Below are 25,824 nucleotides of genomic sequence, written 5' to 3'. Positions count from 1 at the left end.
AGTTCTTGAGGATTGTAAATCCCTGCTCTGTCCAAGTTTTTTTTTTTTTTAAATAATAATCTTGAAACCTCATCAAAGCTTTGACTTAAACTGGTAAAGAAGCAAGATACTTAGCAAAGGAGATGGTTAGAACAGGACAACTTGTTTGCATTAAAATATTGCTCTAATGGGTCAGTAAAATTAAGGTAGCCTTAGACAGCTGAAGCATGCTTTTTTCTTGAGTTAAAAATCAGGAGCACAATTTGGTCTTGAACATGAATAGCATGGTCGGTCAGTTGTTCATTGTTTTATTATCATATCAACAGTCATTCTACCAGTCAGATACAATGACATTTGTTCTGATTTGGTTTTTGTTTTCCAGAATGAAGTCTTAGCATTGGGTGGCCACATCCAGTGACACTGGGTCCCTGGCTGCATGGAGAAAGGGGATCTGGCCACAAGAGAGTGTACCTGTCTCTTACACTGTCCATCTCCTTGTTTGAGTTCCTCGCTGCCATCAGATAAGGAATTAAATAGTTTAAGAAGGCCACCCCTTATTAAACAGCCTCCAAATTTCCCTGGGGTCTCTCTGAAGCCTCTGCAGGTAGCACAACATAATGGCTTCAGGCATGGGTGGTAAAAATAAAGAGATACCACATCATGGGGCAGGGCTAGTTTGGTTCTTCTGTAAAATACTTGGATGTAGGGATTGTTACTTTTTCAACAACAAAAAATCCAGCCAAGACATTTTTTTTTACTGTGAAATATTATTGCATGTATAAGGCAGTCTTTAACAAAGCCATGGCAAAAGCACAAAACTCATTTTCAAAGGAAACCGATGGTTTCAAGTAATTAGGTTTCCTAATGCATTCTAGTTCCCCAAGCTATTTCAATGAAATGATAAGTTCATTTTTATTTTATTTTTTCAAGCAATAGACATTTCCAGCTGTAATTATTAAAGACTGAATCATCATAGTATTTAAAGATATGAAAATCTTGTCAGAGTGGCAGCTATGCAATTATAGCTTGCATTCATAATGTAAATGTGTGATGCCAGTTTCTGAAATTGTCGTGTTTGTCTTTTGTCCTCTCCCATTCATTCCTTCTTTTTTGTTGTTGTTGTGAATATGGAGCCCCAATCATGATATCCTGTCTTTTGTGTTCACATCCTTTATATGGAATAATAATATAATACAATATAATACCTTATTCAAATGTTTGTTATTTCAAGGACATTAACCTTTTTCACAAAGCTGGTTAATTCATGTGGCTTTGCAATCTTTATTAAGTTGCTGAAATCTTAACATTCTGTGATTTTTTTTAAAAAAACTATTAATGCAGATTTCTATTTCCTTCCTAAAAGTGTGATCATACTTTTTACTTGAATCAGTGGAGCAGCTGTCCTTATTTTATTTATTTATTTATTTATTGGACATGTATCTGATCTTAGCTGTCATTTTTGCTGGACGTGAAAAACATTCTGAGAAAATAAGATATGTATGTATGTAAAAATGTAAAACTAGAATAATAGATTCACTTGTATTGTGTGAGCAAAGATTCGAGGAAATTCCACACATTACTTTTACTTTCACAAATTGTAAATAATCTCTTTCTCGTAGAACATGGACCTATTGTACAGACTACCAGGGACACATGAAAGGTGGCTGAGCAGTGTTCGTTGGGATAGGACAGGGCGGTGGTGCCAGGGGAACTCTGGGTTAGCAGCATTGGCGTCCCACAGGTGCACATACACATACAGGGATGCTAACTGCCAACTCAGAGCTTCTCCAACCTTGTGGCCCTGCCCCATCCCAGTGAATGGCAGTTCTGTTGCCTCTGGGAGGGCACTGCTGCCACTGTCACATGTCATTGCCAATACACATGTACATGTATGTGATGCCATACCTAAGCTAATGACCCAGTTAATATCAATGCAGAGGTGTCAATTTTATGAGCCACTAGTTCTGCATAAAATCTGGTCCCACGCTATGTTCTGAAGGCACATAAAGCCAGCTCCCTGCTGTAGCAGGGTCTGGTCTGGTCAGTGCCTGGATGGGAGACTGCCAGTTTGGGAACCATATGTAAGCCGCCTTGGGTTTCATGAAAAAGAAAGGTAGGGTGTAAACGACATAAATAATAAATTAATAAATAAATAAAATCTATACATGCAGCTACCATGATTTGTGCAATTAGGGAGGTTTGTAAAAATGAAAGATGTTGCTGGAAATATTTTCCTCACAATGATTTATGGGTATCCTGATAGTAACTGCTGCAAGTATTTTCAGTGTAATTCACTCTATTGTGCTGAGACTCCACCTGTTCCCTTTCCTGGTAGCCAGAAGAAGAGGGAGGAGAGAGTTACAATGGCTTAACTTACGAATGTGTTATGAAATTAGTACCCTCAAATGTTAAGATCAGAGAAAGGATCACTCATCATGAAAAGACCATTTTTGTTGTCATACCCCTAGATGACAAAGAAAATATGAACTTTGGCTCTGAAATATGACTGGCAGAATGAGTGGAGAGTGGAATAATTGATCATAGCCATTCCTTGCTCTATCTACAGTAGAACCCAACACTTATTTTGAGCTTGCAAACTATGTGTTTGCTGAATTTATATAATTGGCCCATAACGTAGAAAACAATACAAAACATTTTTTAAAAAATATTAAGCACAGTTAAAACAGATTTTTAAAAATCCCTAGAGGACCAGACCATAAGTATTTTAAAAGCCCTGGATGAAAGAAAGACCACAAAGTGAACCACTCTGGGAAGGTCGCTCCATAACTGGGTACCACTACTCAAAAGGGCCTCTAGGGAACAGCTGAGATGTGAGAATATGCATGAGGATATGCAAGCATAGTGGCCATGGTGTCTCTCAGTCATCCTCTGCACAAGGTATTTCTCCAGTTTCTCACATGGCTAACTTCCTGCTATCCTATCCCCCCATATTTCTTTACTAAGCATCCTCTGGGTCAGATGGAATATAGACTCACCTTAGTGAATATATCAACATTAACAAAACCTTTCTGCCCTCACCCTCAGCTGCTGACTAATCCAAACCCTTTGACTCTCTAGAAAACTGAAGTCACAATGAGATATTTCAAATAAAAATAAGTGGGATTTTAAAACAGAAAACTAAAGAAGAGATGGTGATTAACACAGGCCCACACAGACTCAACAACACAACAGATGCAAATTTACTTTCCGTCTTTGTTTAATCATTCAAAGTTTTTGAGACAATTTACTGTATTTGTTTGGAAGTAATGCATTACCTTTACCACTGTATCTTGTAACCAACAGATATAAATAAGAATATAAGCCCTTTTCTCTAGACAATAGAACAGCAGGATAGCTTTTCAGGCGAGTTTTGAAAACAGTGAATTCCATTAAGGAATCCATTGTTTCTGGAAAGCTGCCCTTTGCAGCAACTTACTAAATGCGGCTGTTGGGGGAGGGGTGCGGGGATGGCTCTTTGTAGCTGCAAAAACACTTCATCATGTGGATGCTTCTAAACAATGGATACCTGAAGTAGAAATAACAAAACATTCTTCTGCCACTCTCCCACATCAAGAAAACGATTACTGCATGATAGGGAACCCTCAGCATCATCTGCTTTGGCTCTTTGTGAAACAGGCAATGGGTGCCCTTGACTATAGTGTGCAGGTAGACTTTACTGCCATAGGATAGCAGCTTCCCACTAAGAGAAAACAGTTAATCTTGTGTGCTTGCTAGCTTAGCTGGTTCTGAGAGCCAGGGGAACAACACTGCTGAATTCCAAAGGAAAGCAGTAAGATCAAGCTGCTTTTCTGCAAAATTGCCACATAGCTGATCTTCTCTTCTTGCGATAATGAAGTCATGACACCCTTCAGAGTGATTCTACTCTATAGTCATTGTATATGGCAATTGTGTTTCCCATGGCACATCTTTAACAATCTCTGTACACTCAGGGAGCCATGTCTCAAGCAGAACCTAGAGGTATGCATATGCCAGTGTCTAAGGACTTGTGTCTCTCATAGTTTATGTCTCACTGAAAGAATGCCATTCATCTGGCATTCATGGGGGGCAAATTTGCTCCACCTCTCTTCCCAGAAGAAGCAATGTGAGGCTGGCATCCAGTATTGGCATGCTGGTGACTGGATAATGTAGGAGGCTGTATTTGCCTTTCTACAGAGAGGAGCATTCTTTCTCTTGAGGATCTGCAGTGAAGCCTGCTCATTGTACTGGTTGCTGGATGGGTAGCTCACTCCCTCATGAGGCAGCCAGTGAGAGAGGATCTCAGCTGCCCTGGCAAGGTTCTGAGGTATCTTTATGATGAAGGGATGTTTACCTAACATATTTCTCAGTGCCAGTCAGCTCAAAGGGGTAATAGGAGGGAAGTAGTTTTTGGAAGGGCCATAGCTCAGCATCTGCTTTGCATTCAAAGGTCCCAGGTTCAATCCCCGACATCTCCAGTTAGGACTGGGAATATACTCTGTCTGAAATCCTGGAGACCTACAGCTAGTCACTGTAGACAATAGTAAGCTAGATGGACCAATGGTCTGACTCAGGATAAGGTAGCTCCTTCACCTAATTGCATGCAGGCCAGCAGGGGATGGCACTGAGGAGCAATAAGGTACCTCCTTAGTTTGGCATTATGAGAGTTAGTGATGAAAGGCATGGATCAATTAAGTAATTGATCTGGCAGGTGGAGCAAAGCTGGTGTCACCCAAATATGGTGACAGCAGGAGGTTTGCCCAGCTCTTTCCTTATGTTAGCATAAGTCAAATAAAAGGTGTGGCTCTTTGACTCCATAATAGTGTCTTGTATCTTCATTCTGGAGTGCGGAGGCAGTGTCGCTCCGATGCATTCATTGGGGGCAATTACCATAACCCTCTTCCTTGAGGAAGAATCGTGAAGTGTTGGGTGACATTGGGATGTTGGGGGCTATTGGCCAATGAGGGAAAGACGTGTCTGGACTTTATAAGCCTGCTTGGCCTCTGGATTTAGTGTAACAACCCACCAACTCATCCCAGTTCCACAGCCTGGGATTAACCAGTTGCCTATGGGGACTGAGTAGGATTTGGGGGCTGATTCTCTTAATTGGCCAAGAAAAGCACCTTTTTGTCTACATGATAAAGGAACACTTACTTAATATGTCTGAGAGAATATCAGAGTGGACATAACCTTGGGCTTTGGAGGTTTCATCCTATTGGACACTGGCCAGTGGGAATCGGATGAAAGGTCAGGTGCCTTCTCTGTTCACCTTTAAGGTGAACTAGTGTTGAAAAGCATGAGTCAGGACTGATCTGGTATATGGAACAAGGGTCAGCTCCTTTACAAGCTAATTGGAGGTTGTGCCTTTGACCTCAAAAACTGTCTCATGTCTTCATTCTGAGGGTATGGTAGCAAACATGGAAGACATAACTTTTAGCGTGCACACACACACACACGTGCATGCACACATGCACACACACACACACTAAACAGGAGGGGGTGAAGATGTCAGGACAATCTACGTCAGCTAAGACTATATCATTTAATAGTGCCTGTCAACCTTCTACCTGTGATGCTTTTACATGAGAGTTTGGCTTCCTAGAGGGACCAGTCAAGCCCAACACAGCAGTTCCCAGCCAGCAGACACCTATCTCCTGATTTCATCAGCTTCCTGGTGGCAGGGGCTTAAATGGAATGCTGTCTTGTGTTCTGGACCTGCTGTGGAGATGAGAGTTTAGGGCACTGTGTTGCAGTGGTTAGACTCCTGTCTATGGGACCTTTATTAGGGAATTGCATTGGGTCACTGTGTTTCGCTTCCCTGAAACTTGCATTATGGGGTACCCTTTTCTGAATGCTATTTAACATCCATAGGAAGCCATTAAGGGTGGCCAGGAGTTTTGGCGCATAGCGTCAGCTGATGATACCAATCACTGTTTCTCTGTAACATCCGGATCAGATTTGGCTGTGCAGGTCCTGAACAAGTGTCTGGATGCAGTAATGGGCTGGATGAGGCTCAACAAACACAAACTGAATCTTGGCATGGTGGAAGTTCTATGGGTCAGTGGTTCCCATATCCGGGAGCCGGGTAATGTGCCTATTCTGGATAGGATTGCACTCCCCCTAAAGGATCAAGTATGCAGTTTGGAGTGCTCTTTGATTCATCTTCAACCCAGGAAGCCCGGGGAAGCTATGGGACTAGGAGTGCTTTCTACCAGCTTCGACTGGTATGCCAACTGCAAACATTCCTGGACTAGGATAGTCTAGCCACTGTGACCTGTGCATTGGTAACCTCTAGCTTAAATTACTGTAATCTGCTGTATGTGGGGCTTCCCTTGATATTGGACTGGAACCTGCAGCTGGTGTAAAATGCTGCAGTGAGTTTACATATTGCATCACTCTTAAAGGAGCTGCACTGGCTGCCAATAAACAACAAGATCAAGTTCAAGGTTTTGGTTTTAACCTATAAAGCCATGAACAACTTAGGATCAGGATACCTGCAGGAGCACCTCTCTCCCTACTGCCCTGTCCAACCTAGCCAACCTAGGCTAGCAATAATCAGGGAGGGAGACTTCTCTTTGGAGCACTGACAGTGGTGATGATATTTGCTAAAAACATGCCTGTGCACTCGAGCCTTTTCTGGTGTTTAATGTCAGGAATTAATTAATGGTGCCCATGGGTCATCAGTTGCATTTTAGTTATATTATTGAAATTTCACTGTTTTATCATTTCATTATTTTATCATTTTAATTTGTACACTGCCTTGAGATGGATTGTAGTAGGTGGCAGATAAATACTTTAAAAATATAAATAGATATTGGGGAAAGGCTAGTTAAGAATGGGGAGGGGTATATTTTCTTTTTTTTCACTTTTTTGCTTCAAGGGAAAGGAGGATATTAGGAGTGGGGGATTTTATGGCTCTGCTCCTAATTTAGGAGGACAAGCATATTACCGAGAAAGAGAAAGGAAAAGTTTGTATGTGTCAAGATCAGCTATGCTGGTGTCTTTTAGTTGTGTTGTGTTTAAATGGTTGTGTTTAAATGAGCATAAAAGCTTTTTTGTTTGTTCTTAAAGAGATTTGGATGACCAAAGTATTCCTCTGGTTATTCAGAACCCTGCAAATCAGCTGGTCTATGACTTGATTGGACTTGGGAGATAAATAGACTGTATTCAGACATGGGGTTTGTTGCATTAGTTTTCCTGACTATAATGGTTGTGCTTCTGTCCTGATTTCTAATGTTCCTTTCACACTGCAGTACCTGTTGCATTATGGAACTATGACATTTTGACTGATATACCACCATGTTACACTAAATTTCATTCACATAAGTGGCCGTGGTGTGATACAACAGTGACCATCATTGGATATGTTGCTACTCCACCCTTTCTGCACATGCACACTTCTGTTCCCCCATGATTTACCCATGAAAATGGCAGGAAAGAATGGTATGCCGGTATACTGGCTCAAATGTCATTGCTTTATTCTTGCTTTTCTGGGTTAATAGGGCTGAAAATTGATTTTTTTTCTGGAAGCAATTAACACAGAAATGAGTGCTAAATTTCCACTGTATTACACTAGATTTCCAGAAGTGACTTTTGCATCATGTGTGGAAATTCTCAGGTAAGGATACATTGAAAAAGCAGAATAAACTGTCATCTGAATGCAACCTAAGTAGTTGTCCTGTGTCATAGTATTGTGGCAAATTCAGAAAAAGCATATTAGGTGAGAAAAGACAGCCAATGGAGATTGCAAAGGACAGGGGTATACAGTGGGGATAAAATTTATTGGAAATACTCCATCTGTTTCAGGACTGAAGGCAGTGATGCCACTTTAATTCGTCATACTCTGTAAGTTTTTCCCCAGGAATTATCTTGTGACTAACAGCATAATTCTAACTACTCAGTAAATCCTAAAATTTGTCTATAAAGTAAGTCGTATTGAATTCAATGGAACTTACTGCCAGGTAAGTGGGGTTAAGAATGCAGCCTTACAGGCCTCCAAACCCACTAATGCTGGGCTATGGAGATTTTGGATCGTCCCTCTGCTTAGCTTTGCTGGCTGAGTCTCCTGCCAGCCATAATCGTTCCATTGGCACTGACCTGAATCTTCTATTCTCCAAGTGGGGCCAACAGAAAGTTGTCACACAACAGCACCAGGCCCAATCCAGACTCAATCATGCCAGTCTGGGGCTTGTGCAGGGATCAGGCCCAATCATCCTGCCTCCCTCATTGTTTGTGAACAGTCAGGCTGTGGATGCGGTAGTGGCTCTGCTACTCTGCAAAGCCGCACTGGCGTGGCATAGGAGTTTGGATTGCACAGTTAGTCATGGTCAAGTCTGTGCAATGTGCCTATGAGTGTAACGTGTTAAGGGGCTTTGGTGATACATACTTGGCTCAAGCAATAAATATTTAACTTTGTGAATTTATTTCTTTTATGAATAAGGAATTATTAACAAAAGTAATTTTTATGCTCCAAAATAATATCTTGAAAGAGTAAAATCATGTTCTTGTGACAGATCTTATTTTAGGAGGCCCCATAATCATTTAGAAAGAAATATTTCTTTTTGTGTGTGTGATCACTTGCATATAGTGTAATCACAATAATTATAATCCTGGATGAAGTTTGATTTTATGGACAGGATCTTGGACAAAAATAAAATAAAGGATTTCAGTATGGCATGTCAAAGTGTTTGTGCTTGAGGAATAGGCTGAGGGAAGAGGCCTTTCTCTGGGGAAATAGCAACTTCATCAACTCTGAGACCAGACAAAGAGATCATTGAGTAGCAGTGAGAAAGAAAATAGCTAGCTCTATTCATCAGTTATTTTCTCTTATGACGTCTGTGTGGTTTATCTTTCAGGTAGAGATTGGCAAGCATTTTGTAATGACATTTAAGGTGAGAAGCAATGAATATTTATAAAGTCAGAATCTTTGGTTTGATGTTATGTGCAAATAAATGGCACATGAAACCGGGGCCTGAAAACTAGTTTTCCCGGTGTAACCAGAGGAGATGATGGCAGGTATTAATGTATGTGTGTGTTAGGGATGTGCACCATCCACAAGACTGGGTTTGGATGCCAATTTGGTGCTTCCGGAAACAACACCACTTGGTCTGAGCCACTTCATAGGCTGTCCAGTTCAGCTTGGGGTCTGTCAGGGAAATGAAAAAAAAATGGTTATAACTATTTTCCTTTTGACATAAGTGGATGAAATTTGTGGGCACACTAGCCAGTCCAGAGTGGACAAAGTCTGCCAAATTACAAATAGGTACAGGGGCTTTTGTGCTGGGCTGTCTTATTGTTTAAAAAGGAGACATCAATACCTTCTTTATTTTTGAATGGAATTGGATGGAATTTTCAGGCAAGATTTCTTGCCAAATTTCAGAAGGAAAATGTAGTTTTTCTGCAAGGGCAGTCATTGCAATTTTGGGGGTGGGTGGAAAAGGAATAATTTAATCTCCCCTATTGTTTTGTGGGCAATTAGTCTGAAAACTGCAGACATGACAGAGGTGCCCCTAGGTAAGAAAGCTGCCAAATTGCAGTCAAGTGGGTTCATGGGCTTTCGTGCTAGACACCTTTAAGATTGATTTTGGAGTGTTAAAAACTAAAATGGATTGTGTTCCGATTCTCTCTGATTGCAAGCCTGACCTGCCAGTCATGAAGGAGCTCTCCCTCTGCCCTTTCCCTCCCCATCCTGATATCTAGAGCCATACATCTCACTCCTCCAAAGCTGCTCCTGGTCCAAAGCATTCAGATTGGAGAGAGCTGGTAAAATCTTTCCCTCATATTACAAGCTAGACTTGTATCACCTGCAAAGGAGCTTCCCCTTTTCCTCTTGATCCTGGCATTTCCCTTAAGTTAGAGACATGTTTTGATTTGGGAAAGCTTCTGCCTTTCTCCCCTCCCACAAACCCTGGTGTATTGTTTACACAGTACGCGTAGACATATATTTTCACTTTTAGTAGATGCTTGTCTGCAGCATTGTAAAGAAATGTCTGGATCACTGAAGTGCTGCAAAGTGCTTCAAGGGTCTCGGGTTTGAGTCATGCAGCCTTATAAAGATCCAACATTGCCTAGGACAAACCAAAAATCCTCTGAGGCATTCCTATCATCTGTGACCTTTGGGCTTGGTAGCTGGGACTGATGAAAGGGTGGAGCCCAACAATATCTGGAGGAGCACATATTCTCCATTCCTGAATTAAAGGATCAGGTAGCAAGTGTTGCAAAAGACCCATGCCTGAGAACTGGAGAGATGTCAGTAGTAAAACTAGACATTATCATTATTATTTGCCCATCCTTCACCTATAGGTCCCAGGGCAGATTACAAAATCACGGGGCTAAATGAATAAATAGTCTTACATAGGGGCTTCTTCTGTTCTTCTACTCCACTATTTTATTTTCAGCAGTGGCCAGCAGGCTGCACCTGGAAGTTCACAATCAGATGATGAAAGAGATAGCCAGGCCATATTTTTGATACAGAATTTGTTATGCCAAGCCATTCTGTGTCTGAAAGTGAAGATTCAAATTAATTAACATGGCCAAGAGCCATTTATAACTCTCCATGAATGTGCCTAATCATTTTGCTCAAAGTACAAGGTTATTCATTGGTTATGTGGCATTTACCCTGAGTTACTGAGCCCTTCTCAAACGTGGTATCAGTTTCTGGAAGGGGGGAAAGTGAGAATACTGAAAATATAAAAAAAATCTGTTATTCAGATTGGAAGTTATTATGGCAGAGGTCATGTTGGTTCAAAGACAAGTTTCACTATAGAAATGAAAGCAAATGGAAATAAAAAAACCCTACAAGATGATTTATTATTCCTGTCATTACTAACTAAATCCAAAGTCTGTCAGAGACATTGGCAAGTCTGATGTTAACATCACATTTTTTCTTATATTTCATTTGTCTAAAGGTGCTGTGAACTTAGAAGAATGAAACAGATTTGAATATATCATCTGATCCAGGGCTTGAAAAAGGAGGAGCTGGTGTTACTGGTTAGAATATTTATATCTTCTTTTCTTTTTTTAAAAAACAATCAAGTAAACAAACAAAATCATGCAAGATGTTGATGTTGATGTCTGGAACCATTTGTTAGATACACAAATTTTAATTCACTTTTAATAGGCTATGTATTTAAATGAAGATGATAGAAACTGCCCAGATGAGAAGATTTCTGAAAGATTCCCCCCTCCCCCGGTTATATATAATTGTAAGAATACCTTCATTGAACTTATATCAGGGGTCACCAAACATTTTGGACCAGAGGACACATTTCAATTTTTGAGACAGTGCTGAGGGCACCAGTCACAAAATGGCTGCAGTGGGGGGCGTGGCATAACACAGGATTAGAGTCACATTGAAGCTTTTCCCATAATTGTATTTCCATACTAGAAAAGACTTGATCTGTTGAATTTTTGCCTGCCATGTTGGAGAAAAAGAAGTGCCTGTTTTTCCCCAATGCCAACACTAAACCAAAGCCAAGGCTACAAAACAACTCACTTATCAATCACAGCTCTGAGTTCACTCATTGGCTATTAATACTGATAGGGAGGAGCAACCAGACTGGCTCATTTCACATAAATCACTTAGAAGAGTATTTTGCTCCATAACTTTCTTTCCAAAAGGGCTAGATACTTACTTAAAAAATAATAATAATGAAAGCTCAGATTCTGGGCTACTTGCTTGGGGCACCACTGAAGGTCTTTGCAGTTGGTGACCCCAGACCTAGACCATCTTATGGTATAGTCACAGAGCTTATTCAATGCTGAGTTTGTTTTTTACTGTGAGCTAAGTACATGGAAAAAATTATAGCTTGATTGTGGGCTGCTATGAGAGTGTCTTTCTCTACAGAATTCTGGATTGATTGTATGTTATAAAACCCTTTCTCTTAGGAATGACATTGTAGAGAGCCTGATCTACCAGTCTATAGCCCATTTGAAAGTAGATTAAGAAAATTCTGTTCATTGTGAAGAAACTTGCACACAACAACACTTCATGTATCTGATGGAGTGGGCTATAATCCACAAAAGCTTTTGCCACAATAAATTTATTAATATTCAAAGTGCTACAAGACTATATGTTCTTTTTGCTGCAACAGACTAAAATGGATTGCCCTCTGGAAATCTTTGCATCGTGTTTTTAAGGATGAATCCACGTGGATTTGGGAGTTCTAAATACAGGGAGAGAAATTATATTTGGGGAAAGTTGAACATTTCAGTATACCCATTTGTGCTTTTATTCTGGCTTATTACATCAGAAGTGCTACAGAATATTTCTTTGCTATGGTATTGCAGCTGGAATAAACAGAAATAGGTTTGCAGGGGGTAAGTTTTGAAAAGTATCATGAAGGAAGAGGTCACACAGAGGATCTAACAATAACAAGAACTTTACTATAACTAATTATATACAGAGAATAAGGCCCAGAGCATGGTGCTGCTTATAAGGCAGGCCTGGAACTGAAACTGCCACAGCCTGGGGCTGACTCAGCAGTTCCTGGTATGGCAAGCCTAGAGGACCAATACACTACACCCCTCCCCCTAGCTCTCATAGTCCTGAAGATACTTGGGACGAGCCCTGGTGTGGGCCGATCGATGACAATTTTGCATTGAAGCTGATGGTGCATTCCCTAGTTCCCCATTTGGCTCTGGTTCATGCTGGTCCACTTCAGGGTCCAAGCACAACTGCTCTTGTCTGGCATCAGGAGCAGCCACTGGCTCATTTTCTCTTTCTGAGTATTTCCAGCACCCTCAGAGAGAGCTGATGGACCTGGGTTTCAAACTCTCATCTGGTCCACATGTCGATGTAACACATGGCTGTCTGGTGTTTGAGCCGTGTAGGACAATGGGCCCATGGCTTGGGTCACAGTGGCAGAAATCCATGTTTCACCAGCACCGCAGTTCCTGACATACACTGGGTCACCTGGGGTGAACACCCGTGCAGGTTCTTGAACTGCAACGGACTCCCTTGGTTGGTCGTCGGTCAAGTCAGGATGCAACCGATCAAGCAGAGTTGTTAAGTCATCTGTTCATTAATACCTCAGCTGGGCTCCTTCCAGTTGTGGCACAAGGTGTGATGTGTTGTGTCAGGAGAAAACTTGCAAGGCGTCGGTCCCAGTCACCTTCTACAATCCATTTCAATGCATCCTTTGTTGTCCTGACCATCCTCTCGGCCTGGCCATTGGTTGCTGGATGAAAAGGGGCTGAAGTGACATGCCAAATCAGTCCATTATCCAGGAATGTGCAGAATTCTGCAGATGTGAACTGGGCCCCATTGTCTGAGACAATGGTGTTTAGCATCTCATGTGTTGTGAAAAGCCTGTGTAAGGTCTTGATAACAATACGAGATGTTATTGATGATACCGGAACCACTTCTAACCATTTGGAGTATGAATTAACAACAATCAAGAAAGTTTGTCCCTGGAAGAGGCCTGAAAAGTCCATATGAAGCCATGACCATGGTGTTTTTGTTGATTCCTATGGGTGCACTGGGGCATGTAGTGGAGCTGGTCTTGAAACCTGACACTTCTCACATCTCTTGATGCATTCTTCAATCTCGCTGTCCATCTTGGGCCACCATACATAGCTGCGTCCCAGAGCCTTCATTCACACCCTACAACACCCGATGTCTCAACACAGTAGGAATGACAACTCTATTTCCCCATAGGAGGCATCCCTTGTGCACTGATATATGTTGTTTGGATACAAATGGTCTGAATTTCTCCTCAAGCTTCCCTAATGGCCATCGAACATGGGCAAGAACTGGCTTCTTGGATGACACAGTGGCAATATTCCCATCATGGAGGGGTGGTTCCAGTAATGACTCTAACAGCATATCCAGCAGAGGGGTTTCATCAACCCCAGCAGAAGAGAGAGGAAGAAGGCTCAAAGCATCAGCATGGGCAATGCTCCTGCCAGCCCGATGTTGCAATGTATAATCATACGCATTCAGGAAAATGCCCACCGCAACATGTGTTGAGATAATATTTGAGGTGTCTGCTGGTTAGGAGCAAACAATCCCAATAACGGCTTGTGGTCAGTAGCAATAGTGAATGGTCAACCATAGACATAGTCATGGAATTTTTTTACGCTAGCCACAATACCTAGGGCCTCATCAATTTGGGCATAATTCCGTTCTATTGAAGACATTGTTCTGGAGTAGAAAGCGATAGGCACCTCACGAGAGTCCTCAAGTTGATGGCTCAGAACAGCTCCAATACCATCTGGAGATGCATCACACGTGAGAATCAAGGGCTTCCGTTCATCATAGTGCACCAAGACACTGTCAGACGATAACAGGTGTTTTACATCACAGAAAGCCTTATAATGCCAGGCTGTCCACTGCCATGCAGCATGCTTGTCAAGAAGGTGTTGCAATGATTCTGCCACTGTAGCCTTATTTTTTAAGAAGGTGTGACAGAAATTCAAGAGTCCCAAGCAGGCTTGGAATTCCTGTTTATTATGGGGCACTGGAGCTTCATGAATTGCTTTAAATTTTTCCGGGGTAGGCCGAATGCCAGTGGCATCAATATTGTAGCCAAGGAATTCAGTTTGGGAAACACCAAATACATATTTCTCATGCTTGACCCAGAGACCAGCAACAGCAAAACAGTGCAGTACATCCCACATCCATGAGGCAAGTTCAGTGATGGAGTTGCCGGCAACCAAGACATCATCAAAATACGGTATGGCACCTGGTACTCCTTTGAGAATGTCCTCCATTAAGCTCTGAAAAATTCCAGGGGTCACAGAAGCACCAAACTGGAGGTGTTTTACTCTGAATGCTCCATGATGAGTGGTGGTAGTCTGAGCATCAGCAGTAGCATCATCCACAGACAGTTGCTGATAGGCCTGGGCCAGGTCAAACTACGCAAAAACTTTTCCTTGTGAAAGTGATGCCAAAAGATGACTCACCACTGGGATTGGATATAGATGCTGATGCAGGGCTTTATTGATAGTACACTTGTAGTCACCACAAATGTGGATGTCGCCATTGGCTTTCAATGGAGTGACAGTGGGTGTCTCCCTTGTCGGATATATACTGGCTCCAAGATGCCTTGCTCTATGAGGCAATCAAGTTCAGCATCAATCTTTGCTCACAGTGCAAACAGAACACAACGGGGTTTCATACAGATGGGGGCCACAGTAGGATCCAAGAACAATGAAATAGGAGACCCCTTAGATTTCCCAAGACTTTTATCAAAAACAGCTTTGGAATCATTTAGAATGCTATCCCATAATGATTCACCAATCTGGTGAACACCCGTGACAGCAATGCCCAATGGCTCAAACCAGTCTAAGCCAAGGAGACTGGTGTGATGCCCTTGAGCAACCAATAACTGTAAAGTTTGGAAAGTTTGGTAACGCACCTCAACTTCACGACGCCCTTTATTGAAACCTGATTTTCCTGGTAATCAGTCAGTTTGGAGTGGAAAGGGACAATTTGTGGGCCCCCACAAAGAAATATTTGCTGGTAGGTTTCTGATGAGATGATAGTATAACCTGAGCCCGAATCAACATTCATGGTGCATGGAGTGCCCTGGATGGTGACTGTCACCTTCACCTTCCTCACATTGGCGGAGTACTGCAACCCTGGCTTGATGTGGTTAATCACCTCCTCTGTATTGTCATAAGTGGAACACTTCTGTACAGTGTGTGTGGTACTGCTTTGTGTCCTTGATGGTGTTTTCCTTTCCGCTGCACTTCTGGGGGAGGCTGCTTCCGCTTTGGCTTGGCATACTCACTCAATATGCCCAACTTTTTGATAATACCGATACTGTGCACCTCTGAAACGGCAGATATGCCGGTCATGGGATCCGCCGCAGCTCTGACATTTCACTGGAGAAACTTGTCTGGATCTTGGAAGTCCTGCAGCACCTACTCTGGTTGATGAACATTTGTACCGCAGCCTGTGGATCTCTAGAAGTTATTGATTTGAATCTTTAGCCAGCTGGGTTTCTGAACAGGGTGAGTTTCTTGCCAAGCACACTTCGCGGGCGCTTCCTGCTGCTGCTTCTGTAGCCAGAGCTTTCTCTAATGCAGTCTTGAACATGAGTTGTCCTTTTGCAAATAGACACTTTTGCAGGCCCTCATCATGCAACCCACAGACCAGGTGATCACATAGCATCTCCTCAAGGTTTGAGAAATTGCAATGTTTTGCCATGCGTCTAAGTTCAGCAACATACAGCGACACACTCTCTGGTGGGCCCTGATTTCGTCTGTAGAAAGAATTACATTGTGCTATTTCAGATAGTTTTGGAGAGAAATGTCCTTGTAAAGCATTCAAGATATCCTCATAAGATGTATTAGTAAGTTTTGCTGGTGCTACGAGGGCCTGGGGTAGGCCAAAGGTGTCCGGCCCACAGACACTGAGTAACACAGCAGGCTTCTTCTCTGACTCTGTAATGCCGTTTGCTGCCAAGTAAATCTCCAGCCTGGCTGCTAACTTTCCCACTTGCTGGGACATGCAGGGTTAAATTCTTCAAGATGCCGTTGGGTGGCCATATTCCACAAGATACACACTGACCTGGACTGCTTTGCAGTGGTTTCCACAAGGCCCAAGCTGATGTCCTAATCCAGTCTAAGGAGAAATGTTCTCTCCCTTTAAGCCTCTAAAATGCATGAAGAAAATACTCTGTGTGCTTCAGTATCCCATCCTTGTTGCCAGAGAAAAGTATCATGAAGGAATAGGCCACACAGAGGATCTAACAATAACAAGAACTTTACTATAACTAATTATATACAAAGAATAAGGCCCACAGGAAGCTGCTGCTTGTAAGACAGGCCTGGAACTGAAACTGCCACAGCCTGGGGCTGACTCAGCAGTCCCTGGCAGGGCTGGCCCCAGACACGCTGGGGCCCTTGGGCACAATCAAGCTCCAGGCCCTGGTGCTCCCCTTCTGTGATTCGTGCCAGGATTGCTGCCGCGGATTGCACGCCCCGCCATTCCCTTGCTTAACCTACCTTTCTCAGTTGTTCTGCAGTTGTACACACAGTGCTGCCCTTAACAAAGATGGCGGCTGAGGTTTCCCTAAGGGGCTGAAGCCTCTGCCACCATCTTGGTTCATGGCAGAGGTGCACGCTCACAGTGCCATCAGCCAAGATGGCGGCAGAGGCTTCAGCCCCTTAGGGAAACCTCGGCCGCCATCTTTGTTAAGGGCAGCACTGTGTGCGCAACCGCAGATCAAGGTAGGTTAAGCAAGGGAATGGCGGAGCCCCGAACCTGTAGCCATGCGATTCGCAGTAGCAATCCTGCTGCAAATCACAGAAGGGGACCAGGGGCCCCTATAGCCCCAGGGGCCCTTGGGCCAGTGCCCCACCTGGCCCCCCTTTAGAACTGTCCCTGGTTTCTGGTATGGCAAGCCTGGAGGGCTAATACATTGCAAGTTTAGAAGTCACAAATGGAAAAAAGGCAGTTTTCAGTAAACACATAGCAAATCAATTGTTTTAGGAGTGCAATTCTGTACTGTTATTATATCCACATTCATCTCTTTGAAACTGAAGAGATGTGATAGCATGTAATTGAGTTGCAGGTTTACACTCTCAAAATTTGCGCTTTCAGGAATCCCATCTGAATGAATACATATTAAAAAAGGTCCCCAAATAAAATACAATACAATAATGGTCAGTGTTACAGGCACTGACCACTTCAAAATAAATGCTTCTTTATTCTTGGGGTTGAATGAATGTTGAACCATGTATGGCATACTCTTGCTTTCTTGTGTATGTGAACATTCAGGACTGTATAAATGCCTATTCTGTACAATATGTTTATACCTATGCAAAAAAGGATCAAGAAATTGGCTCTGATGCCTTTTAAAGCATGGAAACTATGGGGAAAAATTGTGAGATGCCTAGGTTTGTCTTTTAGTTCTGGTCAAGTGAAGGGAACGATGTTTGTTTGAAGAATAATGCTTATAATCTGCTTTGCCACCTCTCTTTTGCTTTGAAGGGGGTGGTAGTGTCAGTGGAGAGTATTTTATAAAAACTCTGCTGATGGTTGCCATGTAGAAAAATTGACGGACATTTGCATTATTCTGCACATTAGAGAAGATTTGTCTGGGAAGCAGTGGATTTCAGATTCTTTTTTTCAAAAAGCTTAGTTTGATGATAAAAGGCCATTGAAATCAAAGGCTCTGTCTTGGTGATGACATTGCCCAAACTGTTACTTACTGAAAAAAGAAGTCGGGCGCAACCAAAATTATTTGTCTGAAATTAATTTTCTGCATAGCCTTCCACAATAGAGTCAAAGTCTCTCTGGCTGTTTTACTGTAGAAGCACAAATTACAAAGGCTTTTGTCATTATTATGAAGTATATTTATTAATTTTCTTGCCCTCACAAGTACACAGCAAGTAATTACAATATTCGAAATGGCAAGCTAAGTTTAAGCTGCCATGTCAACAAGAGATGTCAGGGGCACAATGTCCACTGACAACAATAAAGGTTGCTAAATCTTTGCAGATTATTTATGCTGGCCTGTAATTTACATTGAAGATGTCATTTACTGGGTGTTATTTTTATCCCACTTCCCAGCCATTGCTCATGTAAACATCTTGTGAATGAATGGGAGCCCAAAATTGCTATTCTTGTTTATTTGCCTGATGTTTGGGATGATACTGATTATTTGGAGCCATTTCTATCTGACTTCAGCCTTCAGGCAAGGTTTTGAAACAGAAATGGCCTTGGTCACCCTGGAGCATGACATGCTACACTATCGAATGGCTGTGGGAGAGCCTGTTAAGTCTTCAGGACCTCTTAGTAGCTTTAAATAGCATCAGCCATGGTTTCCTTGTGGACTGTCTACCCAACCTCTCATTTCCATCTTTCTGATTGCAATTGGCCTTGCATGGAGTTGCACTCCCCCTGAATAACCAGTCCACAGTTTGGGCAGCCTCCCTGACTCAGTATTAACCTCATGGACTCAGCACTGACCAGAAGCTCCGGTGGCAGGAATGTCCAGGAGTGGTTTTGATCAACTTAGGTTGGTACATGAACTGCGGCCTTATCTAGAGAGCTCGAGCCTAGCCTCCTTACCATGTTCTAGTCATGTCTAGATTAAACTATAGCAATGTACTGTATATGGGTTTGCTTTTAAGGATGGGTTGGAATCTTTGCAGCCTTTCATGATGGTTCAGAAATGTTATGATAGAGGTTTTTTAAATGGTGTGGAGAAAGCGGACAGAGAGAAATGTTTATCTGTCTCTCATAATACTAAAACATGGGGTCACTCAAATTGTATGGGCAGGCAAAGTCATTTAATTTACTTCTGTTATTCTATTCCAACAAGATGCAGTGATAGCCATTGGCTGAGATGGCTTTAAAAAGAGGATTAGGCAAATACATGGAAGATAGACCATCAGCCGCTGTTAGCCATGATACCTCAATGGAAGTTCCATGTTCAGAGGCAACATTGGTCTGAATATTGGTTGCTGGGGGGAAAACAATGGGAGATGGCTGATGCTTTAATGTACTACTTGTGGGCTTTCCAGAGTAATCTTGCTGGAAATGGGATGCTGGATGAGATGGACTTTTGGTCAGATGTAGCAGGGCTCTTTTTATATCCATAGAGTGGAACTGAGCATAGCATTAAGGCAATCGTTCCATCACCACAAGGATTTCTGCTTGTGCAATGAAATGTTCTCCTCCTCTCTTCCCCCTGTACACCCCCTAAAACTGTTCTGGAGCAAATTTGGGGAGGGTGTGAGGTACACACCAGGGGAGAAGAAAAGGGGTTGTTCCATTTCACACGCAGAAATCCTTGCACTCACAGGACTCATTAGAAAATAGTCCTTATGTTCTTAAGAGCTCTATACTCAAAGGATACTTTTATAAAAAGGTGTTCTGCTAAAAAAAATCAACAAAGAGAGCTTACAAATAAGGATGCTTGAGGAATTCATTTATTATGAATTCTGTTATGAACTGACCTGATCCACATCTCTCAGACTATAACCAGACTATGGACCAGAATGCAACTGACCTCCAGATTTTGCACTTTTCTGGATTTTGGGATGTAGTTCTTGGTTCAAATAAAACTACACAAATACATATAAAATGCATATAAGGCATGTATTTTAGGATAAAATGTGTTTAGAAATGCATACTTTGAGAGAGAGAAAATTAGAAATGCATATTTTGTGAGGAAACACATATTCTGTGCAAACTAAAATATGTAGATCAATATTAATACAGAAATGGGATGTAATGGCTTTATGAACGAACCTATTCAACACTGAAATGGACCAGGAACAGACTAATCTGTCCATCACCACTTGGTCCTGTACTCCACTCACAGAAAGCTAATAAAAATAGGAGCTTTCAATGAAATTTTGAATGAGTCCACTTACAAAAAAAAAAAGTTTGCTCATACGTTTTGTTAGATACATTGTCTTGTTCTTCATACAACCCAATTTCTTCTTTCAGTCAAAGGGAAGTTTAGAGAACACTTTGTTCCCCCATTCTGTCTCAACTTTCTTTCTTTCTCAACTTCTCTCTCTTTTACATGCAAATTCCCAACTGTGTTTAAACAGTTTTCAATTGCACAGACCTTTTAATTTGACCCATGCTTTGCCTGACCAGAGCATGAACCCTTGGTCCGATCATTCACAGGGATTCCCCCCCTCCCCGCATATAAATACGTGCTATAAAACTACATAGTACATAGTTAAATGCACCCTCTTTTGTATGTAAAGCTTCTTTTTCTGCTCAGGCTAAATTGCTGTTTGTATTGAAATGGGCTTTCAGAAATCTTCCCTTGTATTTAGTTCATACCCTTGATCCTTTTCCCCTTCATTTTTTTTTTTTGAAAGGTACATTTCAGTAAATATTTGTGGTTGGTGTTTTAAGCTGTGGTATCCAGTTTTTGCTTTAAAATTCCATGCATATTTCGTACTGAAGTAGTCATTGATGTGAGGTATCAAAACGTCCTTCATCTACTTGCTTAAGAAAAGCCAACCAATTTGTTTAAAGAAGTGGCCTTGGCGATGGGGATGGGTCATTAAAAAATAGCTGATCTTGGATAAATAGAGCTTCAGTACACTTCATAAAGATCATAATAACTGTAATAATAAATTAATTAATAATGCATGAAGGGAGAAGGACTCTCATCTCTGAAGATGGAACTTTATTGAAAGCAGCTTTCAAGGGCAAGTGTCCTTAATGGCTGATGCTTGCCATTTTTACAGTCTGGCATGTTTCTAGATGTACCTTGGAGTATCTGTGTGGATGTGAAATAATGTTTCTGATTTGCAACTCAAGTGGCCGGGACACTCTGACAGTGAGAGCCAGCTTTGTGGCCTGATTTCAGATGAGGCTGGGCTCCAGAATTCATACCAGAAAACAGTGCTTGGCCTTGAGATCTAAGCCACATGTCAGCAAGGGATTATTTTTCTGTGCTAGTTGGCCAGAAGGCAGGTTATCTTTGAGACATGCAGAGTGTCTTTCATGCACCTGCAGTGAACTGACAAGGCTCTGAGGAGAGAATAGGAGGATGGCTTCCATGTAGGCTTTGAGTCCTGATGTTTTCAACTTTAAGCGCTCCTCATTCCATGTCCCACCCTGACAGTTCAAGTCAGCCAAGCTTGCTAAGACATTGTACACTTCCTGTTTTAGATGAGTACAAGTGCGATCTGTGGCACAGTGTTTCACTGTGGAGTGCTCCTGTTCACAATGCCAGCCAGCCATGCTCACTTTTAGAATATGCCATTCCACCCTGTTCCCCTTGATTTTCCATCTCCCTCCTTGAACAGTCAGTCAGCATTCCATTCATTTAGCTCTTTTGGAATCTTCCTCGTTTCTTTTAAATTTGTTTTGTACAAGCCCACTGAAACCTTCGTCTTGTGTATGGTTTGTACCTTGTCTGTCTATATTAGTATTCACACTCAGAAAATTACTTTGCTATATATGTGTGCTCATTATAGACATTTTATATATATATATATATATATATATATACATACATACACACACAGACAGACATAGTTTTTAAGAAAGGTGAAAGTAGCTTGACACATGCACACACCTCTTTTTCTTTTAAATGGCATATAAATACACCTATATCTTAATACCAACAAATCAACAAATGCACACACCACCTTTTCTGTCATGTTAGTTCAAATGAAAAACAATGCACAAATCTGCAAAATCTGATGGATTTCCAGTGGAAATTGGATGAGTGTATACACCACAGGCAGTGATCCCTCTTTTAAACCATTTTCAACTCTCTCCAAAATCCATTACCTGTTTGTAGCCCGAAAGCATTTATGTGGGAATTAGAGATGAAAAACTAGAAGTATGACCAACTACACTGGCTACGGAGGTGGAAAAATATGAAGGCTAAAGAATGGAGGATGTAAAACATTTGAGATGTATATATTTGTCAATCATGGAAATACATTTCTTTGCACAGTTTACACATGTGGCTGCAAACCCTTCTTACGTGCAAACAGATAATTGAGATTACCCTAGGGAACATTCCCATTTTTTCTATCTTTCCTCTCATTTAGCAAGGACTAGTCAAATGTGTAGCTTAACTGTGCCTGAAGGAAAGGTCAGTTCAGACTTAGCTTAGTAGCTGGTCCTCCGCAGGGACTGGGAACAGATGGTGTCAAGACCTCCCACTACCCCCTTCAAAAGCTTTCCAGAGGTTCTCACAATTCATCTTGGTGGACAATGCTCCCCAGGAGACGCAGCACCTCCCAGAGTGCTGAATGGATTAGCAACGCAAATCTTGAATTGTACATTACTCAGAATTTAACATTAATGGCATGACCTGCAAGAAATATTGGGCTTGCTTTTCCATTTGCCCTTGGGTACACTGTCTACAATGAATTATCCAGAAGCAAGTCACACATGTGGTGGTAAGGTCAGGTTGAAAAGCAAAGGTATCATAGAGCACTGTCATGATGAAGACATCTGTGACTTCTGTTTTTATGGAATAACCTTGAAAACTAATTGTGGCTTGCTAAACTATTTTTATTTATTTATTGTTTGATTTATATCCTGCCCTTCCTCCCAGCAAGAGCCCAGGGCAGCAAACAAAAGCACTAAAAACACTTTAAAACATCATAAAAACAGACCTTAAAATACATTAAAACAAAACAACTTTAAAAACATTTTTTTAAAAAAGCTTTAAAGATATTTAAAAAAGGGTTAAAAACATATTGTTAAAAAAAGTAAAAAAAAACATTAAAAAGCAATTCTAACAGAGATGCAGACTGGGAAAGGTCTCAACCTAAAAGGCTTGTTGAAAAAGGAAAGTCTTCAAAAGATGCCGAAAAGATAACAGAGATGGCACCTGCCTGATATTTAAAGGGAGGGAATTCCACAGGGTAGGTGCCACCACCCTAAAGGTCCATCTCCTATGTTGTGCAGAACGGACCTCCTGATAAGATGGTATCTGCAGGAGGCCCTCACCTGCAAAGCGCAGTGATCAACTGGGTATATAAGGGGTAAGATGGTCTTTCAGGTATCCCGGTCCCAAGCTGTATGAGGCTTTGTACACCAAACTAGAACCCTGAACTTGGCCCAGTAGCAAATGGGCAGCCAGTGCAATTCTTTCAGAAGTGGGGTGACATATTAGCGATACCCTGCCCCAGTGAGCAGTCTTGCCACCGCATTTTGCACCAGCTGCAACTTCTGGACCAACCTCAAGGGCAGCTCCACATAGAGTGGATTACAGTAATCCAGCCTGGAGGTTACCAGTGTGTGGGCAACAGTTGTCAGGCTATCCCGGTCCAGAAATGGCTACAGCTGGTTTACCAGCCAAAGCTGGTAAAAGGCACTCCTAGCTTTGGAGGTCACCTGGGCCTCTAGCAACAAAGATGGATCCAGGAGCACCCCCAGGCTACGGACCTGCTCTTTCAGAGGAAGTACGACCCCATCCAAAGCAGACAACTGACCAATTATCTGAACTCAGGAACCACCAACCCACAGTGCCTCCGTCTTGCTAGAATTCAGACTCAGTTTATTGGCCCTCATCCAGCCCACCACTGAGTCCAGGCAGCGGTCCAGGACTTGCATGGCCTCTCCCGATAAAGATGTTATGGAGAAATAGAGCTGGGTATCGTCAGTATACTGCTGACACCTTGCCTGAAATCTCCTGATGACCAGTCCCAAGGGCTTCATATAGATGTTAAACAGCATGGGGGACAAGATGGTACCCTGCGGCACCCCACAGCATAACTGCCAGGGGCCGAAAGACAGTCACCCAATGCTATTCTCTGAGAGCAACCATAGAGATAGGATCAGAACCACTGTAAAATAGTGCCTCCAATAAACATTTCACCAAGTCGGCCCAGAAGGATACCATGGTCAAAGGCAGGGCCAGCCCTAGGAATGTTGGGGCCCTTGGGCATCAGCTTTCCCCAGGCCCTAGTGTGTGTGTGTGTGTGCATGTGTGTGTGTGTGTGTGTGTGCGTGTGTGTGTGTGCGCATGTGTGCGTGCGTGCATGTGCACACGTGTGCGCGCGCGCAGCCCCCAAAACCCCCACCTACCTGTCGCCTGTCTTTTAACATTGCCATTAACCAAGGTGGTGGCCACAGTTTCCCTAAGGGGATGAAGCTTCCGCTGCCATCTTGGTTGATGGCATGCGTGCGTGCTACGCGCATGCATCTCTGCCATCAACCAAGATGGCAGCAGGGGCTTCAGCACCTTAGGGAAACCTCAGCCGCCATCTTCATTAAGGGCAATGCTAAAAGACAGGAGACAGGTAGGTGGGGCGAGGGAATGGCAGCCAGGTAGAAGCTCCTGTCCTGCGATCTGTAGCTGCTGCCACGGATTGCAGAAGGTGAGCGGAGGGGCCCCTCAGGGCCCCCTGTAGCTCCAGGGGCCCTTGGGCCAGTGCCCCACCCAGCTGCCCTTTAGAACCGGCCCTGGTCAATGGTATCAAAAGCCGCTGAAAGGTCAAGTAAGAATAACAGGGTCGCACTCCCCCTGTCCTTCTTCCAATAAAGGTCATCCATCAGGCAACCAAGGCCGATTCAGTCCCATAACTAGGCCTGAACCCAGACTGGAATGAATGAAGATAATGTGTTTCATCCAATAGTACTTGGAATTGCTGCACCACAGCCCTCTCAATCACCTTCCCTAAAAGGGGGGTATTTGTAACCAGGCGGTAGTTGTCACAAACCAATGGGTCCAGGGTGGGCTTTTTCAGGAGTGGTCGCCTCTTTCAAGGCAGCTGGAACCACTCCCTCCCACAATGATGTGTTGACCACACCCTGGATCCACTCAATCAAACCCCCTCGGCAAGCTTTAATAATATTTTAATTTTTTGTCTTAATTTTGTTTTTAAAAATGTTTTCTATTGTATTGTACTCATACCCACATGTATTTTAATCTGTTTTTACCCTGTTGTACACCGCCCTGAGAGCTTGTTGCTATTGGGCGGTCTAAAAATGTAATAAAATAAATAAATAATAAAATAATAAGCCATGAAGGGCAAGGGTCGAGAGGAGAGGTTGCTGGCTGCATCATCTCAAGCACCTTGTCTATGTCATTAGGCCGCATCAACTGAAACCGTTCCCAAGAAGCTGCAGCAGACGTTGCACTGGACACCTACTTGGGGACTACAGTAGATGTGGATGGGGCATCAAGACTGCTACGGAGGTGAGCAACTTTACCCTCAAAGTGCCTTGCAAACAATTCACAGTGGGCCTCTGAAGGGTCTAAAACTCCATTTCCTGGAGTTGATGTCAACAGACCCTGACAATATGGAAAAGCTCCACTGGACGGCTGTTTGAGGATGCAGTGGAGGCAGAAAAGTGGGCCTTCTTCGCCAGCCTCACTGCCACACAGTAGGCAGGGTTATGATGTTTTAATTGTGCCCGATCAGCCTCACAGCATGTCTTTCACCACTAGCACTCTAGCCGTCGTCCAGCCT

General features: G+C 42.6%; 1 protein-coding gene across 16 annotated transcripts in view; it reads left to right on the top strand.

Annotated features, from left to right (window-relative positions):
* CHL1 (cell adhesion molecule L1 like) overlaps positions 1–25,824 on the top strand; it is a 365,024-nt gene that overhangs the window by 104,753 nt on the left and 234,447 nt on the right. For 9 of the 16 annotated variants that reach the window (XM_061618586.1, XM_061618580.1, XM_061618576.1 and 6 more), the window contains one exon: positions 10,863–10,944. The gene's annotated coding sequence lies outside the window, so the exon portion shown is untranslated. Of the gene's footprint in view, positions 1–8,810; positions 8,847–10,862; positions 10,945–25,444; positions 25,551–25,824 lie in introns of all 16 variants that reach the window. The other 7 variants (XM_061618578.1, XM_061618577.1, XM_061618574.1 and 4 more) reach the window with 2 other exon arrangements.

The sequence above is a fragment of the Rhineura floridana genome, chromosome 3 (assembly GCF_030035675.1).
Source record: "Rhineura floridana isolate rRhiFlo1 chromosome 3, rRhiFlo1.hap2, whole genome shotgun sequence".
In the NCBI taxonomy this organism is placed as follows: Eukaryota; Metazoa; Chordata; class Lepidosauria; order Squamata; family Rhineuridae; genus Rhineura; species Rhineura floridana.
The sequence above is the reverse complement of the archived record's forward strand: the minus strand, read 5'-3'. Positions and strand labels throughout refer to the sequence as shown.